This window comes from Convolutriloba macropyga, unplaced genomic scaffold, assembly GCF_964194025.1.
Source record: "Convolutriloba macropyga unplaced genomic scaffold, txConMacr16.3 SCAFFOLD_3621, whole genome shotgun sequence".
Classification (NCBI taxonomy): domain Eukaryota; kingdom Metazoa; phylum Xenacoelomorpha; order Acoela; family Convolutidae; genus Convolutriloba; species Convolutriloba macropyga.
In genome coordinates, this window is record NW_027452364.1 from 5,570 (window position 1) to 26,434 (window position 20,865).

The 20,865-nt window shown below is 37.0% G+C and overlaps 1 long non-coding RNA gene across 1 annotated transcript; it reads right to left on the reverse strand.

Annotated features, from left to right (window-relative positions):
- Positions 1-1,609: 1,609 nt before the first annotated feature.
- On the reverse strand, positions 1,610-12,283 carry LOC142357423 (uncharacterized). The gene is made up of 3 exons (XR_012761601.1): positions 12,089-12,283; positions 2,076-2,097; positions 1,610-1,976 (listed from the first exon to the last, which is right to left on the reverse strand). It is a non-coding gene; the product is annotated as an uncharacterized LOC142357423 (long non-coding RNA).
- Positions 12,284-20,865: the final 8,582 nt, after the last annotated feature.

Sequence of the window (20,865 nt, forward strand, 5' to 3'; positions counted from 1 at the left end):
AGAAAGACAGCTTTTCCAAAAAATGGCTACATTTTTATTATATTTGAAACAAACAATTTTCTTATCAGAGTTGTTGTTCAGTCTTCAAGACATCGGAAACACGCTGACCGAATATAAATCTATTTCATGTTAGTAGGCAACTGAGCAGTACTATTAATTAAAAAAATTCAGTTCTTACAATTTCAAAACAATGAAAAGCAAAAAAAATCTGTTAATGAAATCAAGCAATTATTCAAAAATTTATATAAAAACTCAAGAAAACAATTGGATTGCCCGGACTTGAGTCTCAGATCATTTCAGCACTGAAACAGCTCAACTCAAGAGTAAAACTTAATTCAATTCTGAAATCTTCTTTATGTGCAGTTTTTCTTCGTCATAATTGTATTGAGGTTATAGAGTTCGCCCAGGCAAAATTTATATTTCATAGTCCGAAAATTACCCTTAACCTTAAGTTAAGTCTCAGCAGAATAATGCCATACTTTTGTAGCTTATAGCTGGTAATAAGTATAGTTGTTTACACTCTATTTATACGAAAGCTAATTTGTAGGCAATAACCACAAAGCCATATAGCTTATTAATTACGACTTTCACGCGAATTACTTGTTAAAATTAATTGTTTTTGGATATAAAGCAAACCTTTTTGGCAGAATTACTCTGAACATGTTGTTCTTCATGCAGTACTTTTTTACTAAAATGAAAGAGTGGCTAGTGTAAATTGCGACATGAACAGAGTACTGGTCATCCTGAAAAAAAAACAGAATGTCTCTAGACTGATTCAGCGCTGATTTTCTCTGCCACTAAACTCGGGGGTTACGGACAATGTTTATTTTCCACTCCTTGCAGTAAATATCATTACCAAAAATACCAGTTAGATATATTTTGATACGGGAAAATATCACTTTATCTTTCCGTTAAATAGGAAAAATTCGGAAAAAAAAGAAATAGGAACGAAATCCTATCAAAATTTAACTGAGCAAATTATCTGTATCTTTTGTTGTACGTGTAGTAAGCTGTCGTTTTATTTCAAACGTAAGAAACTAACGGTATGATCTGTTTTCAAGAAAACATATGAAAAATTCTTGAATGGCTGTTGGTCAAAAGCACTCAGTTCATTGTTCAACAATAATGTCAAACTTTTGAAATAAAAACAGCCGGAAAATTTATGTCTGCTCAGCTAATTTCGTCAACGAGACAAAAAACATTCAATAACTTTTGAACATTCTTTCAAACTTTTTTCCTTTATTCTGATACGTAGGTTTTAACGTCCTTCAAAATGAACGCTATCACAACGTTCGACTACATTATTAATAAAAGTAAGACAAAAAATTATCTGAAAAAACACGAACGATTTCCTACATTTTAAATGAATATACCAAACATACAGAATCTTGCAAAATCCAACACATCGAAGTCTTCATACTTTCCAAACCAAACATAACGACAATTTCCAACGTTGTTTTCGTTCGTTCTTATAGAGTAGGGCTGTACGCCTAAGGAAATTGGTAACTTTTAGCATTCGCACAACTGCGTAATTTGAGTCGGAACAGTAATCGTAGCCAAGTCATATAAACAGCTATAGTGCCTGCGCGTTGAACTTGAACAAAAAGACTTCTCAAACCTAAATGAAATTTTAAATTTATCACAGCTCTTCTATCGTAGCACGTTTATAATTTTTATATTTTTCGAAATCACCTCGATCGATTTGTTGCCACATGTTGAAGAAAGAATTTTTTTTTGTATCAGATTCATAATAAAGAAAATCATGCATTCATTATTACTAGAAAAATCGAAATTCACTACTTCAACATGCACAAACACGAACAGACTCAAATTCGAACAACCGCAAGTTTAATTATTTGTCTCTTCTTCTAAGAAAATTTGTAGATAGACTTTATTCCATAAGTTTCTGTTGTCGAGTCCACAATAGAGTTATCACGCGCAAAGCTGTGGCCATATTCATATGAATGGCTTTGTGTCTGAAACAAACAATTTGTTTCTCTATAGAGCACATTTCTGAAACGAGCGCTAATTATCAAACACGTAAATGTTGTCGATGGTATTTTCTGAAAACTTACCAAACAAACACGTGTCCAGATTCTGAAACAAAAATAACTTTTAAAATAACAGGATGTTTTTTATTCAGAGCGAACTCAAAAGAGCATTTCACCATCTGAATAGTAAGTCCCATAAAGTTTGAACGCAAGCGAACGTTCGAAAAGCTCGGGGCATGCAAATGGGCAGTGTTTTGCTAGATATCTGCATGTTTTAAATTTGAACTTTGACCTTTGAAACGTTCGATAGCGTTGCAACTTTATGGGACTTACTATAATAAACAAAATATACGCACGTGGTAACAGACCAAACGTTTGGCTTCGATGCGGTTCACGTGAATTACTCGGATCAAAGAGCGAAGTCTGCTTTGAAAACTCACTTCCTACAATTATCACTAGGGCCACTTTTGAGCAAATATTAACCCATAAGGAAGATGTTAAGAGCGACTTTTTGTGTTATGAGAAGAAATTGTGGATCCGTCTAAAAGAAGTAGCCGTTGGCAAAACAGTTGTATATGTTACTGGGATAAAGAGCTAATCGAAATCTGAGCGTGATCATATTTACTTCATTAGTTTTGGCTTTAGTGAAGATCTACTCTATATATAGGTATCTAAAAACTGATTTTCATTATTTTATTGTCATAATAAACTCAGAGCAAACGTACTCTGAAAATTAGGCGGGCCAGTCTATTTTTTGGCAAGATCAGAAAATGGACAATTAAAAGACACCGGTTTTACACTGGCTCAGGTTGAAGTTCTCTGAGTGATAACTTCGGCTTGTCATGATAAAAGTAAATAATTCTATGGTTTTGATAGGTTAAAATTTTAACTCTTGGTTCAAGTTTTTGACGAAGAAGTCATGACTTTGCTTGTTCCTTCCAGCATTTTTACGGTCTCTTGAGGTCGATCAATTGTAACATCTGCACTCTCTTTTTCCTTTTTGATGAAGACTTGACATACTTTTTGAAGGTATAGATAACAGAGTTTGATTTTGGTTTGACACCAGTTTGTGTGCAACCCCAATGATTATGGAATTTTTATCGTGTAAGATCTGACAAATTTCTGACAAAACCATCTTGCTAATAGCCTGTAAGGGGATGCATCTTCTTATCAGATCTGATAAGACGTTTATCAGTTCTTATACGATAAAAATTCCTCTTATAAGATCTTACACGATAAAAATTCCTCTTATAAGATCTTACACGATAAAAATTCCTCTTATAAGATCTTACACGACAAAAATTCCTCTTAAAAGATCTTACACGATAAAAATTCCTCTTATAAGATCTTACACGATAAAAATTTCCTCTTATATAAATTCCTGAAGTATGGTATATTCTTCATATTGAAGACAATTCAGAGTTGCTCTCAAGCAGTAGCCGAAAAACTACAGCATGCAACACTTATGTGTCAGAGCAACAAAGAGAGAAATATCTTATACTGTCTTTTAAGACTTATAAGATATTGTAAAAAGATTATTTGAGTGGCAGGGGCTTTCTCCGAAGCGGTGATTATCAAACAAGGCTGAAATTTTTTTTTTCAAAGACCAAAATTATCTTGAACTGCTAAGTTTAGCCATAGTACCCAGTTAAGACTCACAATAAAACTGCCGCCAAAACAGAATCAACAAGCATTTTTTTGTTTCATAATTGGTTAGCTGACCGATTATTGTTTTACTTTCATAAAACCTTGACTACATTATACGGTTATATTGAATAAATTAAAACATGTCATATCAGATCTTACACGATAAAAATTCTGTCTTATCAGATCTTACACGATAAAAATTCTGATAAGGGGAATGTTTATCTTATAAGATGTCTTATCAGATCTTACACGATAAAAATTCTGATAAGATGAATGTTTATCTTATAAGATGTCTTATCAGATCTTACACGATAAAAATTCCTCTTACCAGAATTTTTATCGTATAAGATCTGATAAGAGGAATTTTTATCGTGTAAGATCTGATTAGATCTTACACGATAAAAATTCTTAGTCAGCATCTTATCAGATCTTACACGATAAAAATTCCAGAATCACTGGAGAACTAACAGAATATTTCCTTCCTTCTCTCGTCATTGATTTCTCAAATTGCCAATAAACGCGGATTTTTTATATGCTTCCAGAAAACAAATTTCAAACACGATTAACAGTACTTTTAGGGGTGGGGGAGGGTGTTCGATCTAGTGGTATTAGATAGCTAATTGGTCTGACATATAGTTCAGTGCGTGAGTTTCACAAGCACAAAGCAAAACCATGCTGCTCGAAAGCGCGTGTGAACAATGGCCTCAAAAAATTTGGTTGATAAATTCCATTAAAAGACCCTGCTTTATAAGTCCGTTGATTTAAGTTCTCTAACGACGTTGCATCGAATATTTAACTGCTTCATACACGTTACAGAAGAGGAAGAAGACGGTGTTATGAGATCTCGGCAATCTAGTTTAATTTTATTAAAGCCCTTTGAGTTTGTATAAAACAAGGAGGCTCGGTAATGTGCGTTCGCACATTAAGTTCCGACCCCGCTCATCTACATTTTTCACTTAATTGTCTACCAAATGAAGAAGAGATAAAGAAAATTAACATATCAACATATCGTTCAACAAATTACTAAAAGAATAAAACAATCTACTCTAGAGGGTCTATAAGACCTGTGGCTACCATAATATGACTACCAGAAAAAACGGCAATCAAAAAATCAAATGGTTACAAATATTAATTACGACCAAAACTCCTAGTACATTTTTTGAAAACCACTAATAACCAAATCAAAAGCACATCAGATTAAATTTATACTAAGAAGATTAACCGTTACTTTTTGGAACAAAATATGGGACTTATCCTCAATGCGACTTGGCAACAAGTTGACTAGAAATGAGCAAAAGCGGCAAAAGTTTATTAAACCATTGCTTTTTTTAAATTCAAACTGATTAGAAACATTACGCATATGAAATCATTGAGCGAGTCTTTTATACCTAAATGGAGAGCGACTGAGGTCTTTCCTTATTTAGGATATGTCATAAGACTACAAAAAGAACGACAAATACAGGCAAATTTTGCACGAAAAACTATGCACGAAAACGATTTCCTCCCATTCAATTAAATAAAAAGGTGGTACTAAAAACTAGAAAAATCTTAGTTTGCTTTTTTTGCAGGTGACAAAAATTGTAAGTCAAATGACGCCCATTATTGTGATACTGCGAAAGGAAAAAAATCTACAAAAACGGTCGAATATGCAAAAATCATGAAAATTGGTTTCATGAAAACTGGTTGTTCCAAGAAGAAAAGACCATTTGAGGAAAACAAAACCGTTATGAAGAGCAAATTGTATTTCAAAAGATAAATGATTTGAATTGTAGATAAAGATGCATAGCTACAATTTAACAGAAATCAAATTGGCAGATCTCAAAACCTATCTTTTTTTAAATTAAAAACAAATATTTTCAAAAATAATAGCCAACAAAAACTTTCGACTAAAAGAGTAGACAGTTTGTCTTGCAACTTCTCGGAGAAATAATTGCGGTTGTTATTAATGAATCTGAATCATAAGACTATGAAATAACATTAAATGCAGGCTGAACTGAAAAGTTTCAAAAACAACTCTACGAAACCACAGTTTTGAAGCCATTAAAATTATAAGATATTCACCGCGAGAATATAACAGCTTCATTCGCGTCTCCTTTGATCATCATAACATCTCTTTGTAAAACAACTATCACAAAATGACAACAAAAAGAACCACAAAAACTGAAAAGTATCTAAACGTCACAAAATCTTCTGAAACAAATTTTGTAAGCCCTGAAGACATCATTTAAAAAGTTTAAACAACAGAAAAATTTTTGATTGATTCAACAAAACATTAAAAAGAGCTCTAAATAAAATGAACTCTAAGGAGCTTAAATAGAGCTCTAAAGGGCTCTAAAGAGCTCTAAAGAGCTCTCTGATACAACATTGAGTAATAAGAAAAAAAACTCAAACCAGAACAAAACGGGATAAGTTGAAGAATACTATTACTCTTTTTATAAAACTTGTTTCGAAAATCAAAACAACCATTAGTTATTTACGGATATCAGTTATTTAATTTCAATGGTTTATCTATAGTTGCCCACTGAGACCTTTAATTACAAAATATTTGGAATATGACAACAAAAATTAATAACAAATAAAGGGCAAAATTGAAAAACTCTACCAGTTTCAGCAAGAAAACGGTGTCGCAGCCCTTCAAACCATTGTTATGAAAACAAAAATAATGTTCAGTTTCAAATGTTGTAAAGCTTCTTTCAGTTAGATTGTTAATTAATGTGACAATTTACAAAAGAAACAAAAACAACAGCAAAAAGGGGCAATTATGCACAAAAATCAGAAAATTTTGTATGAAAACACGTAAAAAAAACCTTCTGTTAGAACAATCGGCCACAAAACCAGTTTCTATTCTATAAGAAGGATGACCTTTACTTACTTAGAATAAGCAAAATGTTGACTAACATAAAATAAAAAATTGACAAGTTCAAAAATCACAGAAGTTTCCTTGAAACAAATACATTCAATAACATAAGAGACATAAGGTAACAACTGAATGAGTTTAAAAAGTTCATTTTCATCTCTTGAGGAAGAGATTTAGATCTTTGAGTGGTCAAACTCAAAAATTAGACTGCCAAAACAATAACAATTGAAGGCAAAAGACAAGACTTCAGTTAAATGTTTCTAAAACTCTTCCTCAAAGCCATAAAATTTTGGTTCTCTGCAAACAAACTGTATCTACAATCGGCCTCAAATTTACGTAAATTGAAGCTATCTTTAACAGAAGGTTGAATGAAAAATATTGTCAGTAATTAACATTAAAAGAACAAAAGCAAAATATTTTGAAAAAAGGCAGCATCAAAATAAAAACCAAAAAGTCTCTAATTCTAAGAGTCCATGATGTTATCGAACCTCCCTGATTTTATTGCGTGTCCAGCAAACCGACCAAGTGTTCCAAGTATTTGCGAATTAGATCAATTGTTGAGTGGAATTCTTCAAAAATTGAAAAAAATGCTTTTTGTATAAATATCGAGTTAAATCTGCAAAAAAACGGCAAAGTTCTTTTTCCAGAAGACTGTCATACGGCGTCTATTTGAAACTAACGCTCTTTTTGAAATTAGGGAGTCTGTGTTAACATTTCTAGGACACTAAGTCTGGCAAACTTTAACAAAGTGGACCAAAAGAGCATATTTTGTGCCATTTTTGATGAAAAAAGTTTGAATTTTGAAAACTTTATCTAAAATTTTAGCCAAAAACATCAATCCAACAATTCAGCAACGCTCTTCTATCTCTAACGGTCACAAAAACACTCTGCCTTCAAAAATTTTAACTTATTTTCAATTATATTAGCGAAATTTTGCCAAATTTTAGCAAAAATTACTGAAAATGTGAACAAAAACAGTGGAATGTTTTTAAACCTCGATAACTTTTTAAACCTCGTTTTTAAACCTCGATAACTTGTTTTTAAACTTTAAACCTCGATAACTCCCTGTAAAACACCAAAATCGATTAAAATCTTTATAAATCTGTATTCTACGCTGGTCGGGCTTTTTAATGATACCACTCACAATTCTCTACGATGAATATATTGGTCGGCCAAAATTAACTGAACAAAAAAAACCCCCAGTTGAGTATATAGTTCCTCCCTCCGCACTAAAGTGGGAGTGACTATTGTTAGTTTTTTGCGCACTCGTTATTTGTTGTTCAGGCATAATGCTCAGCTGTAGGCCAAATTTCTCAACCCTTTGTCGTGTTCATTTACAATCGATTCATCAGAAGTTTTGCGTAAATGCCAAACTACATACTTTGCAAACAGAAAAACATTTAAAGTCAATGTATGAACGTCGAAACAATACCAAATAGGTTAAGAATTCTTTTGATAAAATACTTGGTTCTAAGCAACTTTTATTACGCCTGTTTTCTTTTATTTGCCCATTGTCTTTTGTTTCAATTCTGCAATTTCCTCGCCGAAATCAGTGACTACAAGGATCGATTTTTTCCGCTCATAAAAATGTAAGAGTTGGCTGCAAAAAGAAGATGCTTTAGGAGAATGCAGCTAAAAACTCTTACAACTTTTGGCTGCAATCGGCTGGAAAGGGGTGTAAGTTAATTTAGGAGTGAGGGTATAAAAGATAAATTAACCATCCACTCTTACATCATTTTGTCTGCAAGGGTATGTTTATGTTTTAATTTCTCCATTACCCACAAACTCTTACATTTAAACCCCCCCCCCCCCCCCATCCCTGACAGAACAAATGATGTGAGAGTAGGTAGTACATTTATCTTTTACCCCCTGAATCTTGCATCATCTTACCTCCCTTGGCAGCCCCTTGCAGCCCAAAGGCAAAATACTAACTTTTTTTCCAGGAAACTTACTTTGTTTGTTTTGGATGCTCTAAGTGTTATATCATTTGGTTTTGTCCAGAATTCATTTTTTACTCCCTGAACCCTACACCATCTTGCCCTGCGGCAGTCCATTGAAGCCCAAAAGCTAACTCTAGAAAAATTACTCTGCTAGTTTGTATGCTCTAAGTGTTATATCATTTGGTTTTTGGTCGGTCAAGGAGGGTAAAATATTTGATTTCTCCGTTACCCCCAAACTCTTACATCATTATACCCCCTTGACAGACCAAAAACATGTAGGTTAAATTATCTTTTACCACCTGAATCCAACATCATCTTACCCATTGCAGCACAAAAAAGGTAACAGTTTTGAGTTACAATTTCCCTAAAAAATCTTCTCATTGCAGCCCCACTCTTACAACATTTTACCCCGTTGGCAACCCTGCTATTACACCATTTTACCCTTTTGCCAAAAGTTACCCTCTCAGTTTTAGAGTATGGGGCTAAAACATTGTAAGAGTAGGGCTTCCAAGAGCGCAAAATGATGTAAAGGGGGTAACTTTGCTGAGAGGTGGTAAAATGGTGTCAGAGTGGGGCTGCCAAAGGTGTAAAATGATATAAAAGTGATAAAACTGACAGCCTCGAAGCCACCGCCTCTGTACTTTCAGCCTGTTCTCCTTAGGTTAGAGACCATCAATGCTTTCTGAGAAGTCCTCCCATTAAAACCTGTTGCATACCAATCTTACATCGGAATTTTAGCAAGGGCGTACTTCCTCAAAAAACCTCCAATTGCAACCCATTCGTACATCGCTATTTTTGTCAGGGCGGGGCGGGCGCGGGGGCCTGGATGTTAATCCGTCAAATGTCCTCCCATTTCAGCCTACTCTGACGTCGCCATTTTGGTCAGGGGGTACTTCGTCAAAGTTCATCCCATAGCAGTCGATTGCAGCCCACTACTACATCGCAATTTCTTACGGGGGTTAAGTCCTTAAAGTTCCTCCCATTGCAGCCAATCTTACGTCTTGATATTGGCCAGTAGTGGGAGTTAATTTAAAAAACTCTGCCCATTGCTGCTTCTCTTACTACGCAAATTGATCAGGGGAGGGAGTAATTCCTCAAAATTCCTCCCATTGCAGCCCCCCTGCAGCGCACTCTTATATCGCAGTTTTAGTCAGTGGGGATACTTCCTCAAGAATCCTCCCATTGCAGCCCACCTTCTCATCTTAAATTTGGCCGGGAGGCGGGAGGTTAACTTCTAAAAAAAATTCCCATTGCAGCCACCTCATACGTCGCCATATTTTTTGGTCAGGGGTAACTCCTCAAATATCCTCCAATTGCAGCCCAATCTTACATCTTGATTTTGGCCAGGAGGAGGAGGGGGTAATTCCAAAGAATTCCACCCTTTGCAGCCCGCTCTTTGATGACAATTTTGGTCAGGGGATACTTCCTCAAAAGTTTTCCCCTTGCAACGCATTGCAGCCCACTGCATCTCAATTTTGGTCAAGGGTGGTGGTGATTCCTCAAAAGAACTCCCATTTCAGCCCAATTCATCCAAAGACTTCCCCTTTCCCACTCTTAAAATGCGATTTTGGTCAGTGGGGGTTAAATCCAAAAAAATCTGCGCATTGCAGCCCAATCTTACATAGTAATTTCGGTCAGGGTGAGGGTGGTAATTGGTCAAAAGTTTTCCCATTGCAACCCACTCCTACTTCGCTATTTTTGCTCAGGGATTGCTTAATTCCAATAAAGTCCGCTCGTTGCAGCCCATCGCAGAGCTCACTTCTACATCGCAATTCTGAACAGGTGGGATGAACCCTCAAAAATCCTCCAATTGCAGATGATTGCAGCCGACTCTCACGCCACACGTTTGGTCAGGGTTGGGGTTAATTTTTCAAAAGTCCTACCATTGCAGCCAACTCTTACATCTCAATTTTGGTTTGGGGTTAATTCGGAAAAAAGCCCGCCCGTTGCAGCCCTCACTCACATCGCACTTTTGTTCAAGGTGGGGCCCCGGTGTGAAATTTGTCAAAGGTCCTTCCAAATCAGTCCACTCTAACATCGCTTTTTTGGTCAAGGGGGTTAATTCCTCAGAAGTCCTCTCATTGCGGACCATTATAGCTCACTCATACTTCGCAATTTTGGTCAGATGTGGTAGTAGTTGTTCAAAAATCCTCCCATTGAAGCTCAATTCATCAAAAGTCCTCCCACTCTTACATGGCAATTTGGCCAGTGTGGTTTAAATCCAAAAAGGTCCACCCAATGCAGCCTATGGCATCCCAATCTTACATAGTAATTTCGGTCAAGGTTTGGGGGGGGGGGGGGAATTCCTCAAAAATCCTCCCATTGCAGCCCATTGCAGACCACTCTTACATCGTAATGTCTGTCAGGGTGATTCCCTAAAAGGTCTCCCATTCCAACCAACACTTATATCAAAGGTTTGATCAAGGGTAATTCCTCAAAAGTCCTCCCATTGTGGCAACGTAAGGCCCTCTGCTACATTGCAATTTTGGTCGGAGTTAATTCCTCAAAATTCCTCCCGTTGCTGCCCTTTGCAGCCCACTCTTACATCGTAATTCGGTCAGGGTTTGCAATTCCTCAAAAAATTTTCCACTGCAGAGTACGCTTAAATCGTATTTTCTATCAGGGGTGATAATTCCTCAAAAGTCCTCCCATTGCAGCCCATTGCAGCCCACTCCTACATTGCAATGTCTGTCGGGGGGAGGCTTAGTTCTTCAAAAGTCCTCTCATTGCAGCCCATTGAAGCCCAATCTTGTATCGCAATTTTGGTCAGGGAGTAATTCCTTAAAAGTCCTCCCATTGCAGCCCTCTCTTACATCAAAATTTTGGTCACGGGGGTGAATTCCTCAAAATTCCTCCCAGTGCAGCCCCAGTTTTACATCAAACCCCCACAACCAAATTCTCCCGTCCTTTATACATCAATTTACCCCCCATCCAAATGCACCCCCCGCCCCCTTAAAACATAAGGGAGGATTTATGGAGGACATTCGATCCGGGTAGAGCGAAGATATTTAGTCGCCTGCCTGATATTCTCAGTAGTTAATGCAGCTGCCAGCGCATTTCTTAAAACATTTTTGGAACATGTCTCTGAACGATTAGTATAATGTTCTGGTCTCTCTCATAATTGCAATAAGCCGAAAATTTTTGCAATTCTTCGAAAAAATTTCTCAAATTGACGAAACAACTGACTAGAAAAATGTGACACTATCCATGTACATCTATGAAACGAAGCTTCAAGAAACAGAGCTTTTACTTCTTATTTATCAAAATTTTTCGTAATTTGTTTGTATGGTTTTACCAAAATTAATATTCTGAACGTCTATAATATGCTTGTGCACAAATCTCCACAAAAAATATGACCCCCAACATACACTTATTTAGAGCTAGAGAAAGGGCAAAAGGTATGTGGTCATACGTTTTCTAGACCATTTTGCGCACTTTTTTATAGTTCAACATTTTCTGAGACCGTGTAAATTTGGTTCCAGTGTCTCGATCAGCTGTCAAATTGTCTTGTCTGATCATAGTTTATTTTGGTTTTGGCCTTGGTCACTTTTTCTGCCGTCAACGATAACCAATTAAAGTTCTGGCCTTCTTTGAGATACAACTATTGAATCATCAGCAAAAAAAATATTCTTTATAACATTAGACAAAATTACCACGTCTGTGTCCGTGAGGAACACCATAGTGTCGCCTTCTTTCCACGGAAAACACCAGATGACCGAGTTCTCGTCAGTGTATGCAGAAAAGCCAATGAGTTCGTAGTGGTGCTCCTCAAACAGCACTTTGATACAATGGCCTTTTTTTGAGATTGAAATCCCATTCTCAGGCACTGAAACAAAGAAAAAGTTTTCTTCTCGATAAATTATATCTTAAAAACATACCACGCTTGTTCAAAATGATCTGAGAAACAGTTGATTCAATTAAATTTGATTTGAAAAATGCAATTGATGAAAAGTTGGCTACCAACTAGTCTTCAAGCTCAACTACTGAAAACGTGTCTGGAGTACCGAAACGAATACTAAGACTTGACGGTAGCTTTCCTCTGCATTACAAGTCTTGGATCATCACCCAGAACGAGGCGCGAACCAAGCCAGCTCTGACAAGAACATCTAGACCAAAATCGGTTCTGATCAGTCAAACTAGAGTCGCGGACTGGGGGTTCCAGTCTGACCTGAGTCGTTCACTAGGGTGCCAGACCGATTTGAGTCGCGTACTGGGGGTGCCAGACCAACTTCGTTTGCACACTGGGAGTATCATAGCCGAATACTTTTAACTGTTGAAGTAGTAGTAATCATTGGTATAATCTTTTATGTTCAGGAAAACAAAAGTCAATTTATATATCGAGTTTTTGGGTTCTTTAGCAAAAAAAAAACAATTATTCCAAACAAAGAAAATTTTTCAGCTCGACAGCAATTACCACAAATTTGTCTTTAGAGTAGTTTTTGACGTTAATCAGGCAAAATTGGGAGGTGCGCCTCGAAAACCAGCCCCCTTGGTGGATACCTATCTCTTATTTTTTTCGGGGCATTAGCCGTTTTTTTTGTTGGAACAGAATTTCCAGACGCTAAAAAGGTGTCAATCAAGGATCAAACCGTACAGATTCTTGAAAGACCTCTGTTCAGAATATCCTGACTATACCACAAAACTAGCCAGACACTAGGCCACGCTATGATTAGACTATCCAGACTCTGGGCGGGCTCTGTTCAGACTGTCCAGACCTTAGGTAGTGTCTTGATCAGACCGTGTAGACTCCGGATGCGTTTCGATACGGTAGATAGGGCTTCCAGACTCTGCGGAGCGGTTGCGGTTTACCCCCCGGGTGCTAAAAAAAGTTGGCCTGATTAGGACTGGCTTGGGTCGCGAACCTCATCCCGGGCAGTCAAAAGCCGCCGTTAAAGTTCTGATTCACAAAACAGCATGATTTTCGATTCAATTTTTTTGTTCAAAACGTAGCACATTCATTCAAGAGTGACATTTTCCGCAGGTCAACTGATGTTTCATTGCTCGTCGGTTTACAGTAACACTCCCCCGAGAACCCCCTGTTGATACAACGAAGCACTTCCAAGACAAAGGGGCAAAACTACAGTAGAGCTACTGCTTGGTCTAAAAATATGAACTCACGGGGACTTTGATCTACGTGTGAAACTTTTTTTCACAGAACAGTTCCAGCCACCTTTAATGTCCGCAATGGATTGAAATATACTTTATTCATCCAGCCGGAGAAGTCGAACAAGACAGGTGTTGCTGGTGAAAACCAAACTGAGCGGCATAAACTTTTGATATCAGGATTGATTCTAGAAATCAGCAATCGGTTAAATCACAAGCTGAGAGCAGTAGGGACAACATGGAGGTGGTATCATCTAATTCCAAAGAAAAAACCTAACTAGCTGTTAGGGTACTTTCTTCAGAGGACACGAGATTTTCGAGGAGACGAACAAAGCATCCAGAAACATTTGGAGCAGCTATCCCTCCAAATTTGCTGAAAAAAGTAGGGATAAGCTGACATGTCGGGAAATAGAAGTTTACGAGTTTTATATAAAATTTCGATATAGGAAGAATATTTCCTTACCTGATGTTGGCAAAGTGATTTTATTGAATAATGGCTTCCAAATTGAGCCGATTGATTGCTTCAAGTTTGTTCATTCCAAAAATTTGCCAGTGCTCGTAAATCATAAACTTGGATAACAAAATCGACCTTCCACAATTATTGATTATTGCAAACCAACTCGCCATTCCTCCCAGTATATATCGATGACACGTTCTCAGGTTGGTAGAATAATGCGTTAAGTGCTAAAAACTCCGACAGTAATTGCCATATCAGGCAATAGGAAACTTGTCCCTTTTTAAGCTGTTAGGTTACCCATATAGACTAATCCATTTTTAGGTGCATCAGTGAAATTTAGTACGGATGCGGACTATAAACACCTGATAATTGTTGTACGTTTAGGCCATTCTAAATTTACTTATTGATTGAACAAAAATCTCGTGCTCGAAGCCACGAAAATGGTGTCTAGACAGCGGTTCATTCATAAAAAAATGGAACGGCAGAGTGACGAATCCTGTACTGCATGGCCAAAAAAAACCGTAGCCAAATTCGCAGAGAAGTAAGAAGAAAAAATCAACTTAACATTATTGGACCTGCAGTAAACAAATTTTTTCTACGTATGTGCGGCTAAGCGTACTTCCAAAACTGAGGAAACTAATCAGCTCTAAGAGGCTATTCAATACTATTTTTGAAGATATTCGAGAAGCAGTTAAAAACTGCATTTTTTTCCAAGGAGAGAGTAGTAAAGGCAAAAAATGTTTCTGCCCTTTATCAAAGGCGTGGATGAGCCTGTTGACCATTTCCTAACACTCTTTAGAGAATATGCAAGCTACTGCGACTTCAAAACACTTAAATTAGTAACCTACGTCAAAGATGAGTTGTTGAATATGAAATCGATCTGAGGTTTGAGACGGCGTGAGGCAAAACTATTACTACTAGACGGCATTAAAAAGCCAACTATGTCTTTTTCTGATATAACAGAAGCCTAAATTTCAGAAGTCAGGAAATGGCTCATGCAGGTTCTCCACTATCTATTTTCCACAAATAATACAAGAAGCCGGAAATAACTTTTAAGACACTTTCAGAAAAAGTTCACTGGCAAAAAAATGCAATGGCAATTTGTGGAATAGTTGTGAAGATGTGCTACAGAGCATTAAAGCGTGAACAGCTTTGAAGTTCAACAATTGTGAAAAACTGGGGCACTTTTCTAAGAAGTGCAAAAAGTATTAATACAGTCTAATTGAGGTAAGTTTGACCACACTCTCTGAGAGGAAGAAGGAAAGTTATCGAGTAAAACACCTTCTGAAAAGGACGTGTGAATGTACTATGAATGAGAAATTGTGTTAAAAATTTCAGTGAGAAGAAAGTTTAATACAATAAGAGACAACAAAAAGGAAAGTTGATACCGCTGCTGATAGCTTCGTGATATAACTCATATAAACTAAACATAGCAAAACTCAGTGAGTTGGGAAAAGGACACGTTTTGATATCTATGATGGCAATCAATTTGCGCTTCTGGGATCATTGACTTGGGTTATTCATTGGAAACCAATTTTTTATATAGAGCAACAACTATTCGTTTTCCAGTCCGACTGAGAATTAGGACTAATAGTGAAAGACATACTATCCCGAGAAGGCATCAACACAGTGTCTGAAGCAGAAATAATTTCAGTCAAAGAATACAAAATGCAAAAGAAGCTCACACGCGAATCACTGCACTAAATTGCCTCTAACTCTACAAGAATAGGTCAACAAAACTCTAAACCAATGTTAGAGATCATCCTGATGCATGTGCACCTGCGATTTAAATGTAAGACCAGTAGTGTAGCTGCAAAAGACAAATTGAGCTCTATGGCTGTGCATGGACCTAAAATTTCTCATTATTTGCAAAGTTATGGACACGGAGTATATTGTTTTAGATATGAAGACCATCTTTTATAGTCTCCATGGGGTCTCATACTTCGGCAGAATTGACTTCTCAGGCGCATAATTTCATATTGATTTTGACGCGGACGCAAACGAAACAGACAGAATCAACACATCTCAGGGGTTTTTCAAAATGTGCAGGCTTCATCAAAGCGTTAAAAATAATTTTTAATCAATCTCCCAGAATTGCATCTAGTCAGATCCCCAGCGGCTCTGGGTAGTGGTCTTCTTTTTAACAAATGTACTGGTAATGAAACAAGAAAAGAATATGAGAAACGAAAGACTGCTGTGAAAAATCGACTACGAAGAAAATTATCTTCAATGAGGAGAATACAAATTAAAACGAGTCTCAAGAGTTAGTTGTCATGGTTACTCTTCTAAGGAAAGAGTAGCTCTCAATCATGAACTTCTTGTGAAAAAAAAATTGAGCAATCAACATCAAACAAGAAGCGACGTGAGCCTCTGGCCGACATACCCAAGTTTCGGATGATATCAGATTTTCAATAACACAACTTACTTTGCTTGGAACTCAAAAATACGATTTTAGATACAATAACGGAGAGCAAAAAAATTTGGTAACATGAAATACGAGTTATGTGGTAACCCACTTGTTCAGACCTAGAGCTTTAAAAAAGAGGCAACTGTTACAACACACTCCTCATTAAAAACGGTAAGCTGTCTCCTCTCACAAAAAAATCATCCCGTGACTTACGTCTCCAGAAACTGTAATGAGCGAGACAGATCAGCTCCAATGTTGAACGAGAGTCACTTGTAATTGAACTTGTGGCCGGTTGATTGAAACAATTCAGGTTTGGAAGGAGTTCAATCTTCAGACTGACAGCAAGCCTCTCATATATCTCTTCGCACCAAACTAATAAACTCCCTAAAACAGCTTCAGCAAGAACAATCAAATTGCGAATTGCACTGATGGGATTAAACTTGGAGTTGAAATACTGACACATTTAAATTCCCTATGCTGTTTCTTCGAGTAGAGTAGAATTTGTCGATAAAGATGACAAGTCTCGAATCCGCTTTCTTTCAAACAAAATTGATTTTGTACAATCTACCTGTTGACGCCAGTCAGACGCCCCAACCGAACTGGAATTAATTATAATATTCCAATATATCGTCAAAAAAAGGCAACTTGATTGCAGTAAAAGGCAAGAGTATTTGAAAAGTAAAAGGACGCTTTGAACATCCTCAACGGATTTGTCCTCCGCGATGTTGTACCTCCGCGAAAAAATGCAACAGAAACAGCAGTCAAAATGATTGCCTTGTGGTGATGCATCAGGCAAGATGATCGTCGATTTGTTAGTAAGCGTCAACAAAGCCAAGATTAGAGGTCTAGCCTGGGAAAAAACAAAAAGGCAAGAAGTCTTGGGCCCTAAGATGGTCATGACCTGAAGCTTTTTTGAACACTAACACGTGATATTGAGTTGAAGGAACTTAAGTTTAGGCAGCAACAACTAATAGTGGGCAAAGACGTTCTACCCTAGCAGTCAACATCACAGTGTGTAATGCAAAACAACTTTCAGTAAAAATACAAAATGCGCGGTGGATTCCAGACAGATAAATACCTCTAACTTTACACGACCAGATAAAAACGCAAAATTGAAACCATAGTACGACAGTACATACTGAAGCATGTGCAACCTGGTTGGGACACGGGTTACATATCCATCACCAGTATTGTGGTAGCGGAACGAAATTGGGGCACTAAGACTGTGCATTGACGTAAAAATTCAACTTAGTTACAATGTTATGGACCAGGTTTTCCCCATTTGAGACGAGGAGACTTTTTTCCAAATCTTCACGGTTCTTCATACCTTGGAAAAACTGATTTCTCAGACGTTTAAAATCAAACTGATGTTGACAATGATGCAAACGAAATAGGCACAATCAACACAGCTCAAGGGTTGTGCGAGATGTGCAGGCATTCTCAGGGCTTCAAGAAGTCTTCCTCAATCCTTTAGAATCTCGAGTCAAATCTCAAAGGAATCAAGGGTGTCGTCAAGGGTGGGTCATTCAAATTGATGTACTGGTATATAGATCAAGGAGGGAGCGTTATGAGAAACGAAAGTTTTTTATTAGTAGTACAGTCCAACAATGAGTTGGGGCCCACTGGGGAGAGACCTAATAACCCAAAAAGGCGTCATCGCAGCGCAGGACGTAAAACTTTACAATTAGTGCAATTGTATTTTAGTCAAATCATCGCAAAAATTTCAATACTAGAAACATTTGTCTGAGATATTGCTCACTAGTTTCTAAACGAGGATCTAAAGCAGTATTGTTAATCACTGGAGATTGAAAGAATGGAGTCACACATCCAACAGCGAGTTGTTCAAACAGCGATCCGACTGACTCACAAGCTGAGGCCAGAACTAGCAAGATAGAGCTGGAGTCATCTAATTTCACAGAAAAAACTTTAGTTTTTGAAAGGGAACTTAGTTCAGGGGCTTTTTCGAGCAGACAAACAAAGCATCCGAAGAGATTTGGAGAAGATATCCCTGCAAAATTGCTTGAACAAGATGGCATGACGTAAAATATGTCTCGAAATAAAGAGCTTAGCAGTTTTGGATATACTTCAATTTGTAAGAATTTCTTTCTTATTTGATTTTGGCAAAGTGATTTTATTGAATAATGGCTTTCAAATTGAACTGAATGGTTCCTTCTAGTTTGTTCATAACACAAATTTATCAGTGCTCGTAAATCATAAACTTGGATAACAAAATCGACCTTCCAACTTTATTGATTATTGCAAACCAACTCATAATTCCTCCCGATATATATCAGTGACACGTTCTCAGGTTGGGAGAGCAATGCCTTATGTGCAAAAAACTGCACCAGTACTTGCTACATAAGGCAAGAGGAAAACTTGTTCATACCTGTGGCCTAAAGTTAATCAAATGTATATCTTTAGGGTTCTGCCAAATTTAATTTTCGTACGGACTATAAATGCCTGTTAATAATTGCATATTTGGGCCATTTTGAATTCATTTTTTGAATTAATAAATCTCTCGTCACTGCTGCTTTAGAACACGACATTATAATTAGGAGAGGGCTAGAATAGAAAGGACACAAGATATGGTAGTTTGCCTATCAGGTCTGCAAAGAAGATGCTTCTTTTACTATTGTTTTCAACAAAATATCTATATCTATATAATTTATATATAAAATCGATGTAATTGTATATGTCTTTAAGTTTTTGCAAAGAACTATTTTCTCAGAATCTTGTATTGGTTGTAAGCTTTAAAGTGAACATTTGGTTTTGTTCTTGAGTTAAACCCATTTTTCAATAGATGAAGATTGTTTAATAGCAAATATTGTTTACGGAGACGCCTGACAAAAGAACTCGCTCAGCGAGTTTCATCCCTATATTTTTCCAAACCCGGTGCAACGCTTCCTACTCTTCTGACCAGGATTCCGGATTTTCTTGCATTTTTGATTTTTATTAACAGCCAGGACTTGCCAGGACTTGCAGTTTTGTAAAATTCAAGTAGGAATGTTAATCTCACATGGATTTCCTGATAATCTAGATATGAAAAGTTGTACACATGTTCCAACAAATCCTGGTGAGAATCTTTTTTTAAAAAAAATCATTCCATTCTTTTTCCTAACAGGAAACTTGCCTTCACCAACTTAAAACAAACAATTGCAAAAAGAAAGAAAAAACGCTTTCTCACCCATCTATCGTGCAAATTGAGTCGCCCGTGAAAACGGTTTTTTAGTTCAAGTTTTCCATCACTGGTGTATTCCTGAACTTCATGCTGACGTTGTTTTTTTTAAGAAACCGAGAGAACAAACATGACTTACATGGCGAAATTGTCATTTTTAGTAGTTTGCCGTCAAAGCTCCTGGTGCCCAGTACTTGTAACTTGTAAGGAAATTCCCTCCTCTTAAACCCTTGCAATCTGCAGGCAGGCATGCAGGCAGGTAGGCAGGCAAGCATGCGGGCATGCAGGAGGGAGGTAGGAGGGAATCCTGCTAGGAGGTAGGAACACTGCTAGGAATCCCTTTTTACCCACATAAGTTCTCTTTTTTCTTACCGGGACGGGAATCCTGTTTTTATCCGTATTTCCTGCTAAGAATCCCCGTACTCTCAAATTTTTCCTTCCGAGATCTTTTTTATTGCTCACATTTCCTATTAGAATTCTGAAGTTTCCTAGTTTTCCCAGTGGGAAGAGCGAGAACTTGAAAATACTTATCACCACCTGCATTTCCTGATAAGTTGCCGAATAGGAGTTCTGATGAGATTTCTTCTAACGCTGCAAAGTGGGAAATAGGAAAATTTCAAAAGTTTCAGGAATTGTTGTACCATGGAAAAGATTCCCTAGTAGAGACCTGGAATTTATGAAAAAATTTTTAATGTTTACTTTACCTATCATTGTCTGACTGTTACCGTTTTCCTCACTGGCTTATAACCCTAATCTTTAGAAATCGGTCATGAAAACCCCAGCGAAATCAAACAAGTTTCCTTGTTTTCGTGGATGTTTTTCGAGGTAGTGTGTATCAATGCTAAACATTACTCTTAGAACTGTAAACAATTTACATCTCTTGAACCAGAATGAGAAAGGGTGCCTTTCGTGGAATCTGATACTAAAATACACAGCTTTCAAACTACGCCAGATTCAGTTGTTAAAAATTGCTGCATTCCACTGTTTTGCGTTGTATTAAAAATAATACGAAATGAGATCAACGTTAGGTGATCTCTGAGAGAGAGTTGAAGAAATTTTTCTTCAGTTACTTTTTATCTCACCATCAGGGGCCTTGTTACATTATGCTCAATATAACCGAAGAGTTTTCCATTTTTAATTACAGCCGCTATGTGAACTTGTTATGATCTCATTTCTTCTACATGAAAAAATATACAAGAGGTTTCAAATATGCCAAAATTTTTCAGAGGTAAGAATATGTGCTAATCAGCATTGAGTCGTTCGAACCCGTTGAATTAGTATTTGAAAG